At 51.1% G+C, this 14131-nt stretch overlaps 1 protein-coding gene across 4 annotated transcripts in view; it reads left to right on the top strand.

The window, feature by feature from the left end:
* The first annotated feature begins 4967 nt into the window (after window positions 1–4967).
* Znf516 (zinc finger protein 516) overlaps window positions 4968–14131 on the top strand; it is an 88695-nt gene continuing 79531 nt past the window's right edge. The window contains exon 1 of one of the 4 annotated variants that reach the window (XM_041640837.1): window positions 4968–5081. The gene's annotated coding sequence lies outside the window, so the exon portion shown is untranslated. Of the gene's footprint in view, window positions 5082–5435; window positions 5524–7633; window positions 8432–8793; window positions 8845–14131 lie in introns of those variants that run through there. The other 3 variants (XM_041640838.1, XM_041640835.1, XM_041640836.1) reach the window with 3 other exon arrangements.

Here is a 14131-nt window from a genome sequence, read left to right as displayed (position 1 = left end):
GTCTTTCCTGAAGGAAGCAAAATTACATCCAGCTACATTCTCTAACACGGATGAGCCTCGAGGACACGATGGAAGGGAAATGATACTGTTGAAAAGGACAAGTACTGGAGGAGCTTGCAGAGACAGAAAGTAGGGTGATGAATGCCAGGGGCTGGGGGAGGGGAGGGAGATCCGAAGGGTTTAATGGCTTGCAGTTTCTGCTGGAAGTGACGAAAAAGTTCCAGGCCGGCACTGTGGAGATACTTACACAACTTTGTGAAAGGTGCCAGCAGTGTATCTAAAAATGGTTAAAGTGTCCATTCTGTGTGGCTATTGAGCCCCCACCCCCACCTCAGCCACTGCTCCCAGACTCTCAACACAGTGTCCCTAACTTGGGCAAGTCTCCTATATCCTGTGGCCACTGACTTTCTTCCTACTGACCCCTCTGAGCCACGGCTGCTGTCCTTTAAACTGTAACACAAATGTGTCACGTCTCAGGGAAGGGCCTTTCAGAGCTTCTTCCCCTTTCAGGAAAAGTGTGTTGAGCCTACCACAGTGAGGGAGACATGGCCGCTTCCCTTAGTCTCCTTTCCGTTCTGTTGGGAAAGTTTCCCGTCAGTGCGCACATGTAATCAGTTATGCATGGCGACATCTAATGAGATTTGGGGGCTGAGACAGTCAAGGGTTTTGCTGTTGTAAGGGATGTGAGATGTTAATAGGCCACAACCTGCCTGCTGAGGCATTTACCATGCTGTGGGGTTGGGACAGAAGTTCACAGAAAACAGCCTCCCTCTCCAAAACATGGGGACTCTTTCAGAAGAGAACACTTACTGAATTTGTCTCTCCTTTGATGAATTCTGCTCTGTAGCCCCATTCCTTTTATTCTTCAACCCGCCCTGACCCACATCTGTGGAGCCCAGGGTCAGCTATTCTGAAGCCAGCTGTTGCTGGGCCTTTTAGTTAGGATGAAATTAGGAACAGACTTGAGGGTCCTCTACCTGCTGTGAAGTCACCAAAACCTGCAAATAGTGAGAAAATATCGCTGCCTGGCTTAAACATTGGATAATTTCCACAACATTTGTGCCTCAGTTGGGAATGGGACTCGCTCGCTCTGTGATTCAACTGTGTTATTTGCTAGAGATAACCACAGCAAAAATCAGCACAAGAAAAGCCATGTGGCACAAAGGACAGTGTAGAGGCCGGTGTGCAGTTGCTTGTTTTTCTACTCCTGTGAAGAAATCAGGGAAAGATTGTTAAATGATGATTCTGTGAGAAAAATTTTTAAGAATTCTGTATTGGGGGAAAACTGAGCAAAGCATTCTTGTCATTGCACACATGGGTACAATTTGTGCAGAATCCTCAGGCTTAGATTCAAAAGGGGGGGGGGATGAACAAATTCTCACAAGTGTTTGAAAGAACATGAAGATCTCAACTTTGGTGGAATCATTGTCCCTGCATTATCTGGTATATAAATGACTACAGAAGAGAAGATTGCCCTTAGTGTAAACAGAGGACTATCTGGGCACAGTTCCCATTAGAGGTGGTTGTGTCGAAATGTGTGTGTGTGTGTGTGTGTGTGTGTGCAAGAAGTTCACCACTACGTTTCTATTAGCCACCCCTTAAACAGAACGACGATTGAAGAGAACCGAGACAGTCTAAACCGAGATGAAAACGTCTCATACAATCAGCTTTAGATTCACGTAGGTGGGAAGCATTTCAAAAGACTGCCTTTAAGACATAGGCACAGCTTCCCCACCCTCCGATGGGTGATTGACAGCTAACTTCCTACCAACATATCCAAGCTGAGATGCTAGTCCTTGCTCATCTGGAGTCTCAATACAGAGAATTTTTAAACTCTAAGGGAAGGGAAGATTTTTCAAAAGAGCACCAAGTTGGGAATGGGGCACTATTTTTGAAATAGCAGCAAATATACAATTTCCATTTCTACATTAGGTGTTTCTTATTCCCAACAATTTAACCCTGTCCCTCACATGGAACACCCAGGAATACCCATTGGCGATGTAAATCAAATTTAGACTGCATTCCCTATGAATTCCTGTTTTTTTTACGTTCACTCTGTGCACTTAAGTTAGCTTACAGAGCAAAAGATTGCCCTGGGCTTGGGCTTGGGTAAATAATGCCACCCTCCTTGAGCTATAATTCACACGGTCTTAACAAATTCAAAGCGATAGGATTAATATTTGTATTCGTGCCCCCCCACCGCTGGCCTCCACAGGGCTCACACTTAGAGCCTGGCTATCTAGCAGATCCTGGTAGTTTGCCTTGGATTTCATGCTCGATTGCAGAGTTTCACTTCAGGCTTTCAGACAGGCAAGGCCTTTTCTGGGGGAGGGGAGTGGTGCTTTTTGTTTGCTTTTTACTCTTAGCTCTTCTTTACTGGAACCCCCTAAGAACGTTCTTATCTAAACATCCCCGATCACGGAGCACAGCTTCCCCATCAAATCGCTGGAAGGAGCAGAGTTTCAAACACTGAACCAATCACTCATTCGGCAGCAGCAGCAGAGGGGAGTTGGTGCTTTCTTCCTTTCCTGTTCATCAGCCAGAAGGATCAGCGGGTTAACGTTATAAATATCCAAATGTTAACCATTAACATCGCTGCTTTGCTGAGCTACAGTATTCTAATTTACTTAAATCAGAACGGGAGGACCCCTGCACCCCCAAGGACTCCCAGGGGTTTGCATAGAAGGTGTCCTGAATCTTGAATGGCTTTTTTTTTTTAAAGAGATATTTGAAGAAATGAAACAGCTGCAGTATGGTTGTACCAACAGCTCGAGAACCCTCTCGAATTCATTTTCTACCATAGTTCTTTGTGTGTGGAGAAATCTAGTACTGCATGATGACAATAAACGGCCTCTGTGGCTTTGGAGCAACAACCGAAAAACACATTTCAACTTAGTAACAAACTGGCTGGGCCTTCAGGCTGCCTTTTCCAGGTTTGTCTCATGGGCACCAGAATCTGACTCTTGACCATCTCTCAAATTTCACTCTCAGATTTCGAATGTATTGTCCAGAAGTGTGCAAGAAAATGGTTTGGAAGCACAATATTATTGTAGACAGAGGAAGCACGGGGTAAAATCCCATGGGAGAGGCTGAAGGAAGGAGGCACATCATGTAAACTATAGAACTGTACGTAGAGGAGGTTTGTTTTTCTTACTGTTTACTACTCTAACTTGTCAATTTTTCAACACATAGGAATTATTAATGCAACTTGTAGTCGAAAACTAGAGCAAAAGAGGTGGATAGATGTCTCGTTTGTGCCGTGGACTCAACTATGAGCCAGTATCGATTTAGAAATACCCCCCAAATACTACCCCCCCAAAATCCTCAATTAAAATTTGTGCTGTGCATATTTGAGTCTGTGTTGGAGACTGTGTACACACATGTAACATCTACACATGCTATTTCTACTCACGTCATTAGCTGAGTTGGGTGAAGCTTTTCTTGTGAATTTTCGCAGGGTATTGTAATGAATAGTTGTGTGTGTGTGTGTGAATCAGACTTAAATGTGATTGTTCAGGAATACATCCCACTTAAGCATTCAGGCTGTAGCTAGCAACAATTGGCCATGACCTTTAACACGCCTGCTTTCCAAATTAGTGCCCACCATTAATCACACGGGGCTTACATTTTATGATTCGCGGGCCGTTCCGAGCGGGCCTCCTCCCTCCGCGCCCCCTCCTCGGCGGAAACACACTCTTGCACACGGAAACATCTCACTCTCAGCCAGGCCCCCGCCCGATTGCCAGCTCTGCCAGGGTACAAGCGCCGCCCTATGCAGCTCGTCCGCACAGGAGTTTCTATTGCAAAACCAGTGGCCAGGGAGGGCCCTGAGCTGCACTAGCAGCGAGGGCTAGGCACCGGGAAAAGCCACCGGGAAAGGTAACCGCCCGGATCTTGGCGCCGATTGTTAGGCTGAGCCAACTCCGGTGTCTTGGCCCGAATGCTTCTCCACTGCGGAGTTATCACGCGCAGAAGCCGAACAATATGGCCAAGAGCCTGGTGGGAGAAGATAGTGCCCCTCCGCAGGCCACAGCTCCCCTGGCCTACGTCACCGCGGATCGCGGGGCGCGCTCCCCCGCCCCTCCTCCTCTCTCCTCCTTCTGCTCCCGCTCCCCTCCCCCCTCCCGCAGCCCCTCCCTGCCAAGTACCAAGAAAGCTTCGGGAGAGTCAAATCAAGGTTTTGATTCACAGACTCAATATATCGTCACCAAGTACGACCCACGGAGAGTAGTAAGGGCGCACACGGGGGCGGGGGGAAACACAAATGAAGTTTTCAGAACCAAAGCAAAATGAGTTGAACTTTGAAGACACGAGTAAACAGCCACAGTCGAAGCTCCACTCAGCCCCAGAGCTGTCCTGTTCTTCCCGCTGCATGCAGGACTCCTAGACTCGCTCTCGTGAAGTTCAGGGGACACGCGGGCAGGGAGGACACGGTTTAATCTGGGCTTCAGGTTCAGCGTCCAGGTGCCTGAGAAGGCTGGACATGCATCCCAGGCACGTCTGCACGTATGGATGTGTGTGTGTGTGTGTGTGTGTGTGGTGTGCTCGCGCGTAAACAGCCTCTAGGAACTGGAGCTGCGGCAACCTGAGACCTGAAGCTGAGGGGCGACCACTAGCCGCGGACGTCGTGATTCAGTGCTATTAGGGGAGGAATTATCTGGGTCTGAGTCATCGTGAGCCTCCAGACTTTCTCCGCAGTGTGGCAGAACTTTGTGCTGATGAGACAATAGTGGAGCGTGTGCGTTTCCTTCAGGGCAGACCATTCCCGGGCTGGGGGAAGCCTTGGGCCTGCTCTGGCCGCGGACGCCAGGTCCCGGTCTTTGCTCGGTGCAGTCCCTCCGAGCCCTGTCGGCGCCTGGGCCCCCGCGGGGCGGGTGCGTCCCGGGAGCGCGCGCGGCGCGCGAAGGGGGGCCGGGCGCGTGGCGGGTCCCGCGCGCCCTCGCGCGTCCCCCGCGCCCGGGCGCAGCTGGCGCGGTCGGTCTAGAGCAGCGCTCGGCTCGGCGCCGCGGGCGCTCTGCTTCACCTTCAGATGCGCGGGGCGTGCGCGTCCTCCTCTCGGGGCCCGCCGCCTCCCCTCCAAGGTAGGGGCCGTGGGGCGGGGGCGCTTCCTGGCCCGTGGGAGGGCGTATCGACAGGCAGGGCCGGGAGGGTCGGGACCCACAACGTGCCCAAGACCCTACGGTGCCCGATGGGGTGGGGGCGTGCTGGGCAGGGGGCGCGCCCTGTGGAAGGTCCCTGGCGCCAGGAGGGCGATTTGGCTTTCCGTGTTGGTAGTTACTCCGCTCGGCAATTCCAGGAGAGGAGAAGATGCAACTTCGGGTGGCGGGGCGAACGCCCGGGAGGTGGCTTTTACCGCAGTGGAGGGGCGGGGTGGGGGCCGGGGTGGGAGCGCGGAAGAGGCTCTGGCTTTGTACACTTCGTCAAAGGCGACGCGGGAGGAGGGGAGCTCGGATGCGCTCTCATCCATTAGGAGACAAAGAGCAAATTGCCTTACTTTAAAGTAAAACGCTCTGGCTAATGAAGGTGGGTGATGGGCGGCGGGGCCGGAGGAGCCGCTTCAATTATTAAGGGTTTGGCGGAGGGGATCGATGCCTGTGGGCACCGAGCGCTGCTGCCTAGGGGACTTGTTTGCGTATTTGTGTTCGGTGGGGGGGTGTTCTCACTGTCTCCTCCCTGGGCTTTTGCCGGTCAGCGGGGAGATTTGAGTGACCCTAACACTAAAGAAGTGGGATCTCTAGAAAGGGAAGTTCGCGTAGGGGTGGGGGCGGGGGCGAGGTTCTGGAAGTGACTCGGAGTGGGGTGGGAAGGAGATCCGCGCAGCGGGGACTCCTCGGAATTGCGCTTTGCCTTGCTGGGGTATAGTAGAGTGGGGGTGGGGGCCTTATTGATAACCATATATATGTATATATGTGTACACACACATACACACACGAATTACACCCTGGTGTGTGAAAGAGAACGCAGAGGGGTGTATACTGCGGGGGTGGGGGTTGGAAAGGCGCCTCCTCTGCCATTTCCAGGGAGAACATACCGAATAGTTAAGATCAGTATTTAGATTAAACCGCCTCGTCAAGTTTTAAAGAAACTTTGTCTGAATAAGTTTGTCAAAAGCCAGGCCAGTGGGGTCTTTAAGCCAGCGGTTCATGGAGGAAGGCTGGCGTGCGATGACTACCAGGCTTTGTGAGTTGGGAATCCAGTGGATCCCTGCAATTAGGACTCCAGAGAACCAGCCTTTTACCCGAAAAATGTGGGTCTGTAAGTCACCCGCATCCATCACCAGCGTTAACAAGCTCTCCGCAGCCGACCAGCCCAGTTCCCCCAACCCCCAGCTTCGGGGTTGTGTGTGTAGCTAACTCATTGCCTGGCTTGCTGAGGAAGAGTCACTTGGTCTCCGGGTGAGCACAGATCAACTTGCTCGCTCCCTCTTTTAAAATATATTCATTCGGTGTCTTATTAAATAAGATGCACAAAAAGCCATTTACGGCTTCATTGTTAGTTTACGTTTTTTTTTTCTTTTGAAAAGGCGACTGGTGTAACCTGTGGAATTTGAAATGCAAATAAAAGCCTGTGGGAGTTGAGGCAGAACAAATCGGTACTTATAAAGTGAAAAGATTTAATGTCTTTGAAATCATTGCGGGAGAGAAAAACTGGAGGGGAGTGTGATTTTTTTTTCTTCCCAGGGAGTGGATTGTGACGTCAGGTCTTTTTGGAAAAGATGTTATTTTTAAGGTCTTGAAGCTCGGGTATGTGAAGTGCTTTACAGGAAAAACAGATTACAAGATTAACATCTGTTAACATGATCGTTTATCTCCAGCCAAAAATAGGTCAGTTCTTTCTTAAGGAAACATGCTTGCTTCAGCATGCTTAAATAATAAAATAACGACTCCAAAAATTAGGGACGAACATATGTTATAATCTGACTCGTGAAAACATTTTTTAATTGTTAAATCTCTCAAAGGTCGAAGTCTCTTTTGGGGCGTTGAGAACACTCTACCCCGAGTCTACCCGCCCAGATACCCCCCACCCCCTCCTTACTCCAGGCTCCTTGCTCCGGCTGCCTATTTCCCTTTTCGTCCATTGTGGACGCACGGGATATATTTAAATGGTAACTTCTGATTCTGGCCTCGTTAGGGAGACCAACTCCGCATAGATGGCTAACTTTCAGAGCTCTACTGTTGTTTTACCATTAAATAGAACGACTGGGAGGGGAGAGAGAGAGAGAGAGAAAAGAAACTGCCTTGCAAAGTCTCCCTGCCCCCTGGGTGTGAGTGACGGCTCTGTCGGCCAATCCGCAGCAGCTTTCTCTATCCCGGAGGTAATTTGGTGTGAGTGTGTGTGTGTGTGTGTGTGTGTGTGTACGCGCGCGCGCGCACGCGCGTGCTCGCGTCCATGTGTCGGCACAGAGTCCGGCCAGCCGCGCGCATCCGCAGGCTCCCGCATTTGCACAGATGTGTGCTGTAGACGTGGACATGCTTTTATCCAAGTCTGTCCAGCTAGATGCGCACGCAGCAGTCCAAGTGGCGACCCTGGCCCCTCCCAACGTCTTCCTGCAAAGACTGGGCAGTAGAGGCACTTTCGGATTCAAGTCGAAACCTGCCACACGGGAAGGAAAGAGGAACGATTGATAATACTTCTCAACCATTGGGCAGTCAGGAGCAGCTCCATCCGCCTGGTTCCGGGCGCCAGTGGGGTCGTGTTGCAGCCCCTTGCCGATAGCACACGTGCAGAGGTCGTGGGTCGTGGAAAAGGATGTTCACTGCGTTTAAAACTGAAGGGCACCGTTCGTCTTCCAACTTCCGATTTCATTCTCTCGCGGGGAGTGATACTTAGTCCCTGGCAAATTCTAGACTACGAACTGCGCCTGGCTAATCAAAGTTCTGGTGCTCACAGGTCTTACCGGTGCTGCCCTGGCTGTGTCTGCTCTGCACAACGGGTACATATCACGGGCAGAGTGTGTCACGGGCCACACCATGCTGCCTACTGTCCGAACCTGCGCCGCTCTTAGGAACACCTAATGGGTGACGAGTGCGGCACTCACTTCAGGACTTGAACGGTCTGGACCTGGACTGCCTAGTTTTGTGTTTTAAGTCCTGGGCCTTGGGGGCGCTCGGTGGTCTGCCTCGAGATTCACTTGGGGGGTTGGTGGGGAAGATGCCATGTTGGGTTAAATACACGGGTGCGCCTCCCCGTCCTAGAGACCCCTTTGGGGCCACAGACCTTGGAAGGCACAGTGTCCACACCCGGTGGGCAGTGCCTGGATGCACCGAGCTCACTTCGATGGTGTCCCCTCCACTCCTGAGATTTCCAACTCGGTTACTAGGTGTTGTCGGTCCGCCTATCTCCCTCCTCCGCGGGCCGTTTCCACCCTACCGGATCGCCACCCCTCTCAGCTCTCTCTCCAATCTCCGAGAGCTGGTGGCTTGAGGAATGGGTATGTCGTTGCATTAAATCATTCCTATTTCTGTGTGTCCCGGCCGCCCGGCGCCTCTGGGTGGGTGGGGGCGTGGGCCTGGGTGACTGGTGGGGGTATGGGGGGGTGCGCGGGGGCGGGGCACCACCTGCCCGCCCTTGAGGCGTGGCGTGCGGCTGGGGGAAGCGGGACACCCACCTGCCTGTCCCGGGGGCGGGGGCGGCGGCCGCTTGTTGCTGGGTTGCGGGCTGCGGGGGGCGGGCCGTGGGCGGGGCGCAGAAGGGGAGGCCCCCGGGTCCGCCGCGCCCCCCTTCTCCGGCGCCCGCCCCCCGCCCCCGTCATGTGCAGCGGACGTCACACGCCTGCACTGTAACCCAAGAAGTGAAAGAGACGGGGACCCGCAAGCCCAACTTCGCACCGTAACAAAGACTGGGGTCCGTGTGGGCCGTGGGGCGCGGGCCGTGGGGGAGGGGCGTGGGTACGGGGGGGGGGCGCAGGGGAGGGGCGGCGAGCTCGTGGGGCTTAGGCGTGGGCGTGCGTGGGCGGGCAGGGGCTGGCCCGGCCGGGCGGGGGGCTAGCGGAGGCGCGGCGGAGCTTGGCGGCCCAGCCCCGTGGGCAGGCCAGGTAATGGGTTTCTATTTTCAACTTCACTTTGTTCTGTTGGAGGTGGGTTGGGAGGGGAGGCGTCCCCCCCTCCGGGGGGCCGGTTACGTAAGTCTCCACACCTGAGTTGGGCCCTGCTTTCCCCTAGGGGCGGATTTGGGGCGGGAGGGGCCGGTGGGTACGGGGTGCTGGCGGCTGCTTCGCGGGGTACACGGTGTGGGTGGGGGCTCTTGTGGTCTACGCTTGAGACCTAATCGATGTCTGGGTGGAGAGGAGGTCCGAGTGGACGTTGGGCTGTTTCTAGAAGCCCAGATGTGCCCTTGGGCTGGGGCGGGCCTTCCAGGGTGTCCATTGAGTAACAAAGGACCGAAGGCTTGTACTTCTCTGGTCCACTCGCGGTGCTCACTTCACCAGCAAGTCTCAGAAGAACTTTAGACGGCATCTTAATTAAAGGTACAGCAGAAAGTCACGTCCCGATGAACCTACCATTAAGTCTTGAATGTTGGTTAAATATAATTTAAAAATTGATGTGCGTTGACCGGCGGCGTAGAAGCAGAGAGGATAGCTCTCCGAGCAGGATCTTTACAGATTACGTTTTAAACCTCCCTATTAATATGATTGAAGTATTTCGGTTTAGGAATGTGTTACTTTAAGGAACTAGGCATGCCTGCTATTTGATATGATACTCGCTACTGCCCAGTACACAAGAGCCCATTTTTATCACTCCTTCATTTTCTCTTGCATTCTTTAATTGTTTCGTCAGAGTAGCTGTGTTATTTTTATTTACCCAGACCGGCTAGAATTAAATACACCACACTATTGTGCGTGACTTCTAAGGTGCCCCCCCCCCCCCCCAGCAAAATTGGAGATGGAGTTGAGCTGCCCTGGTGTCAGGGGTGTGAGTTGGGTCACTGGAGAGGACAGCTTTAGTTCCAGGACAGTGACCCCATAGCCATCTCAAATGGGTTCTGGAATAAACTGAACTCAGGGAAAGGCTCACAACTGTTTTGATAATCAAATTAGAATCCTGATGTGTTAAGATAAATACATGTCTAATATTTTCTTAGTTCATTGGGAGAACTTGTTCCCTTACACTTGCTAATTTGAATATACTGAAGCCTTCAGAGCACATTCACATTCTAAAAAGGAAGCCCATGCCAGTAGGTCTGTAATCAAGCTAGCTGCAAGAGGAGTAGGCATGGCTTTCCAGAGGGAACAAAACACCCCAGTCACTGACTCTGGCTCCTCGCTGCTCCCAACAGTGGACAGAGAGAAGGGAGTTTTGATTATTTGTGTTTGTTTCTGAGCTTTTAAAAATCTAGCATATGAAATCGTCTTGGGGGCCCCAAACTTTCACTTTGGTATGTGCATCTGATACTAATTGCTGATGTGATCTCCTGGTAGCTTATCTGGGCAGCTGTTGAACACTGCTCTTTGTAAACACCTTGTAGATGCAACTCAGGTACCTCTAAAAGTTCTCCGGGGATGTTGAAATCTTATTTCTTAACTTCCCACTATGTCCCAGAGACATTAAAGTGAACTGAGAGGAGCCCTCCCCAACAGGTCACAGGATGTCTCCACGTTCATAAATGAAACTTTTAACTCCGTTTGCCTTACTGACTCCTACCAGGAGATATTTGAGTTTTCTAAGTGGAGCATTTGCCGTGATTACGTTTAACAACAAGTATGTGGAGGAGAAAAAGAGATTCTTAGAATACTTTGAAGTGGGGAATACTCTAACAGATGGCTCCCAGTCTTCAACTGGGGGAAGATGGTAATGTACCCTGGCAACTTAAGTGGAATTTAGTCATGGCTCCTTCTTGGAAAAAAAAACAGTCCTGGGTTTCAGGGGTTGTTGTAGGTTTTTGTGTATTCATATGCCAGATACATTTTGCCTTATTCACAGTTTACCAGAAGTAATCTTTGAGAAAGAGTTTTGTGGGAGTGGCGTTGAGTGGGACCGGCGGTTGTGTGTAGAATTTCAGCTGCATTCTACCTTAAGGCTGTGGAAATAGGAGCTGAAATGTAAGCTGATTATGTTGGGCAGGAGGGAGGGAGCATGCCCCAGCCTGTGTTCTTTCCCCGATACAGTGCTGCTCCTCTAGAGGGTCGCCTGTTCAGCTCACTGTTTTGTTTCCGATTCCACAAGAGGACAGGTGTTAATAAGGCACTAGCAGATACCCTTTGCTTACACTGTCCCTGTGTTCACAACCAGAACAGTCATGGCTGGCACCGGGCAGGGCACAGAGGGGTTTTACTCTTGTGGTTGTTTCTTTTACTTCTGCCACATTTATCCCCAAATCACCCAGATTTCTCTTAGTGCTGCCCACGGATTTGATCATTATTTGTGGCACTCACGGAAGAAAAGAGAAACAAATTTGTTTTGTTAGGTATTTGCTGTATAAACTTTTGGACCTGCGAGTAGCATTCCTTCCTCAAAAGCAGACAGCTTACCAAGTACGTGTTTATATGTTTTAGTGCTTGGGAAAAGCTATTCTGACGAAGGCCTTTCTTAAAATGCCTCTCTTTGTTAGTTCCCCCCACCCCCACCCCAAGTTCTGGAAACAGCAGGGGAATCCCCTGCCTCCCGGTCTTCCAGGCTTGTACCTCAGAGCTGTGTTGAGAGTCCACCGGAGTTTTGTTTGCTGCTTCCCTAGGCTTCTCCAGGCCGCTTACAATTGGGGACCTTTGACCTTAGCTTCCAGAATTATTCACGTGGAAGCTTGAGGGACTAATTTCCTTACTCCGTAGCTGGCAGGGCAGGCGAGCGACCCCTCTGGTGCTGCACGGAACTGCATCTCCTCAGGAGCTACGTTTTCCCAGCAAGCCCAGCTTCAGGATGTAGGGCTGTGGTGAAGCCCGAGGAAGGAGGAAGGGGCTTTTGGAATCCGAAACATACTGGCCGAGGAGAGGAACGTGGGGATGCTGGGAGGCAGGTGTGGATGTGCGCCCTGGAGCTGCTCGGACTGTGGGTAGGGTTGTACTCTTAGTCTGCTGCTATGACTCGTCCTGCCGCCTTGAGTGTGGGGCTCTGATCCCAGCCTTTGCTCCAGACGGTCTGGAGTGTCGTGGCAACCACCTGTTCATGGTTTAGAGTATCAGGGGCATGTGCGGGGCAGCACTTTGCACGTTCAAGCCCTGGCCCCCATCCTCCCGTCTTCCACCAGGAGGGATTTTGCAGCTGGGGGAGGTAGGATCTTTTTCTCCTTGGTTCCAAGTGTTCCCTTCCCCTCCTCTCCTGCCCAGGAGGGTGGGCGGGGAATCTTCTTGTCATTGAGAGCCAGCTGTGATTATTTCAGAATTTTCAAGAAATTTTTAAAGTTAACCAGAAGCCCATTTCAAGAAAGGCATCCTATCTAGTATTTCTGTTATGGAGAATTTATTAATAAAATTAATTTTATGGAAGGAAGACCGAAGGGAGGCATTGAGTGTGAATTTGAAATGTTTATCTGGAACTTATAAAACAACTCTACTTTAAAGTTGATTTTATCCCAGAGAGCCATACTTCAGGCGTATGACCACCTTTCTGGGTCAGTCAGTGTCCTGGCCTGTCTGCTGAGGTAAATGAGGTATATTTCTGAAGGACTGGTGAAAATTGGCAGCTGCAGACTGCCCACTCTGCCTTCTTTATCCCTTGCGTCTGCCTACACATGACTCTGGCAGCTGTGGCCTTCTCTGCCAGATTGAGAGTTCTGGTGTTTGTCTGTGGAGGGAAATGCTTTCCCGTGCACACATTGGGATTGTCAAGAAGTATGATTTTGTGCCTTCCAAGTAGTTTCTGAAGAAAGATCTGGCGTTTGCTCTTCAGCCCAAATGGTACTGGAAATTACTAAGCAGCGTAATTAGAACTACGGCTAATTTTAGAAGGCAAACATGTAAATATATGTTAAGTAATGAGTAAGACACAAAACTGGAGAACAGGGAGAAGCATTAATCTAGAAGGCATTTCATCGGACGTGCCTCTGTGTTCCAGGATGTGTTCATCCTGGTAGATAGATGATTTTGCTCTGGGAGTTTGTTTTGAGTCAGGAATTTAATGAAGTCGCTACAGTCCAGATTATTTCTGTCCACGATAGAACGGAGGAGGTCTGCCTCCGCACTGGGAAGAGGTGGGTGCCTGTCTTGCTGTTTTATTTCCAAGCTCGGTTGAGCAGGTGCTTTATTCCCGCAGAACAGGTAGATTGTCTCTCGCTGCCTCTCACACCCTGGGGACCTGCTGCTGCTACTGCCTCTTGCACACAGCTGGCCCACCATCTTCCTGCTGAGTTAGGAAACCATGCTTAGAGGTTACAGTATGGTGTTAGCGTTCGAGGCCTAGAGAGACTCAAAAATGGAGGTGCCCTGTTGAATCTCATATTTGTTAATGGTGAGGCAGTACCCCCCTCAACCCCAGCATTCTTAGCACTTCAGAAATCCTTTTCATCAGCGCCACCCCCTCCCTTGTGAAAGGGTTAGGGACAATTTGTTTAAGAATTTTTGTCCTTTGTTTCAGCAAAGGGCAACATGTGTCTGTCTTTACCATATGGTTCTGTTTAACCTATATTGCATGAGCTGACTGGAGCTGTGCTGGACGTTGATTTATTTTGGCGTTCGAGAATGGTCTTTGAAATTGAGTCCAGTCACTGATGCGTCGGGAGTTGCGCCCAGAGGTCGCTGTGGCTTTCGCAGCTTCTTCAGCTGGTGTTTAGGCATGGAAAGCGAGGCTTGTGTTTACAGAAAATAGGTTGCCATCGAGTGTTGAGCGATTATGCCAGTTCAGGAAGACCTAGCACTCTGTAGGCATGGTGAGACTTTCCCGTGGGAGTAAGACTAAGGATCCTGCTGGTCAGAAAGAGAATGTTTACACCGTCAAATGTGTGACTGTGCTGTTCTAGGGCCCCAGCATCTCTGGATATGAGAGAGCCTCGTTAGCCTTCATCTTCCTGGTTTTCCTGTTCCAATGACAGGAGTAAACATCCAGGCTTGGCCATCTGCGTGTCCCCAGCCGTGTTCTGTGGACTTTGTAGGCAGGGCACTGCCTAGAGTTTGGAACATGGAGCTGTGCTTCTTGCACAAGTCACGCTGAGATGACCAGTGCCAGTGTGAGGAAAGACCATCACTCCTTGATAACCGTGTTCC

Source organism: Microtus oregoni, unplaced genomic scaffold, assembly GCF_018167655.1.
Source record: "Microtus oregoni isolate MIOR12 unplaced genomic scaffold, Mior012 000065F_ref0000479, whole genome shotgun sequence".
Taxonomy (NCBI): domain Eukaryota; kingdom Metazoa; phylum Chordata; class Mammalia; order Rodentia; family Cricetidae; genus Microtus; species Microtus oregoni.
This window is presented reverse-complemented; position numbering and strand designations above follow the sequence as displayed.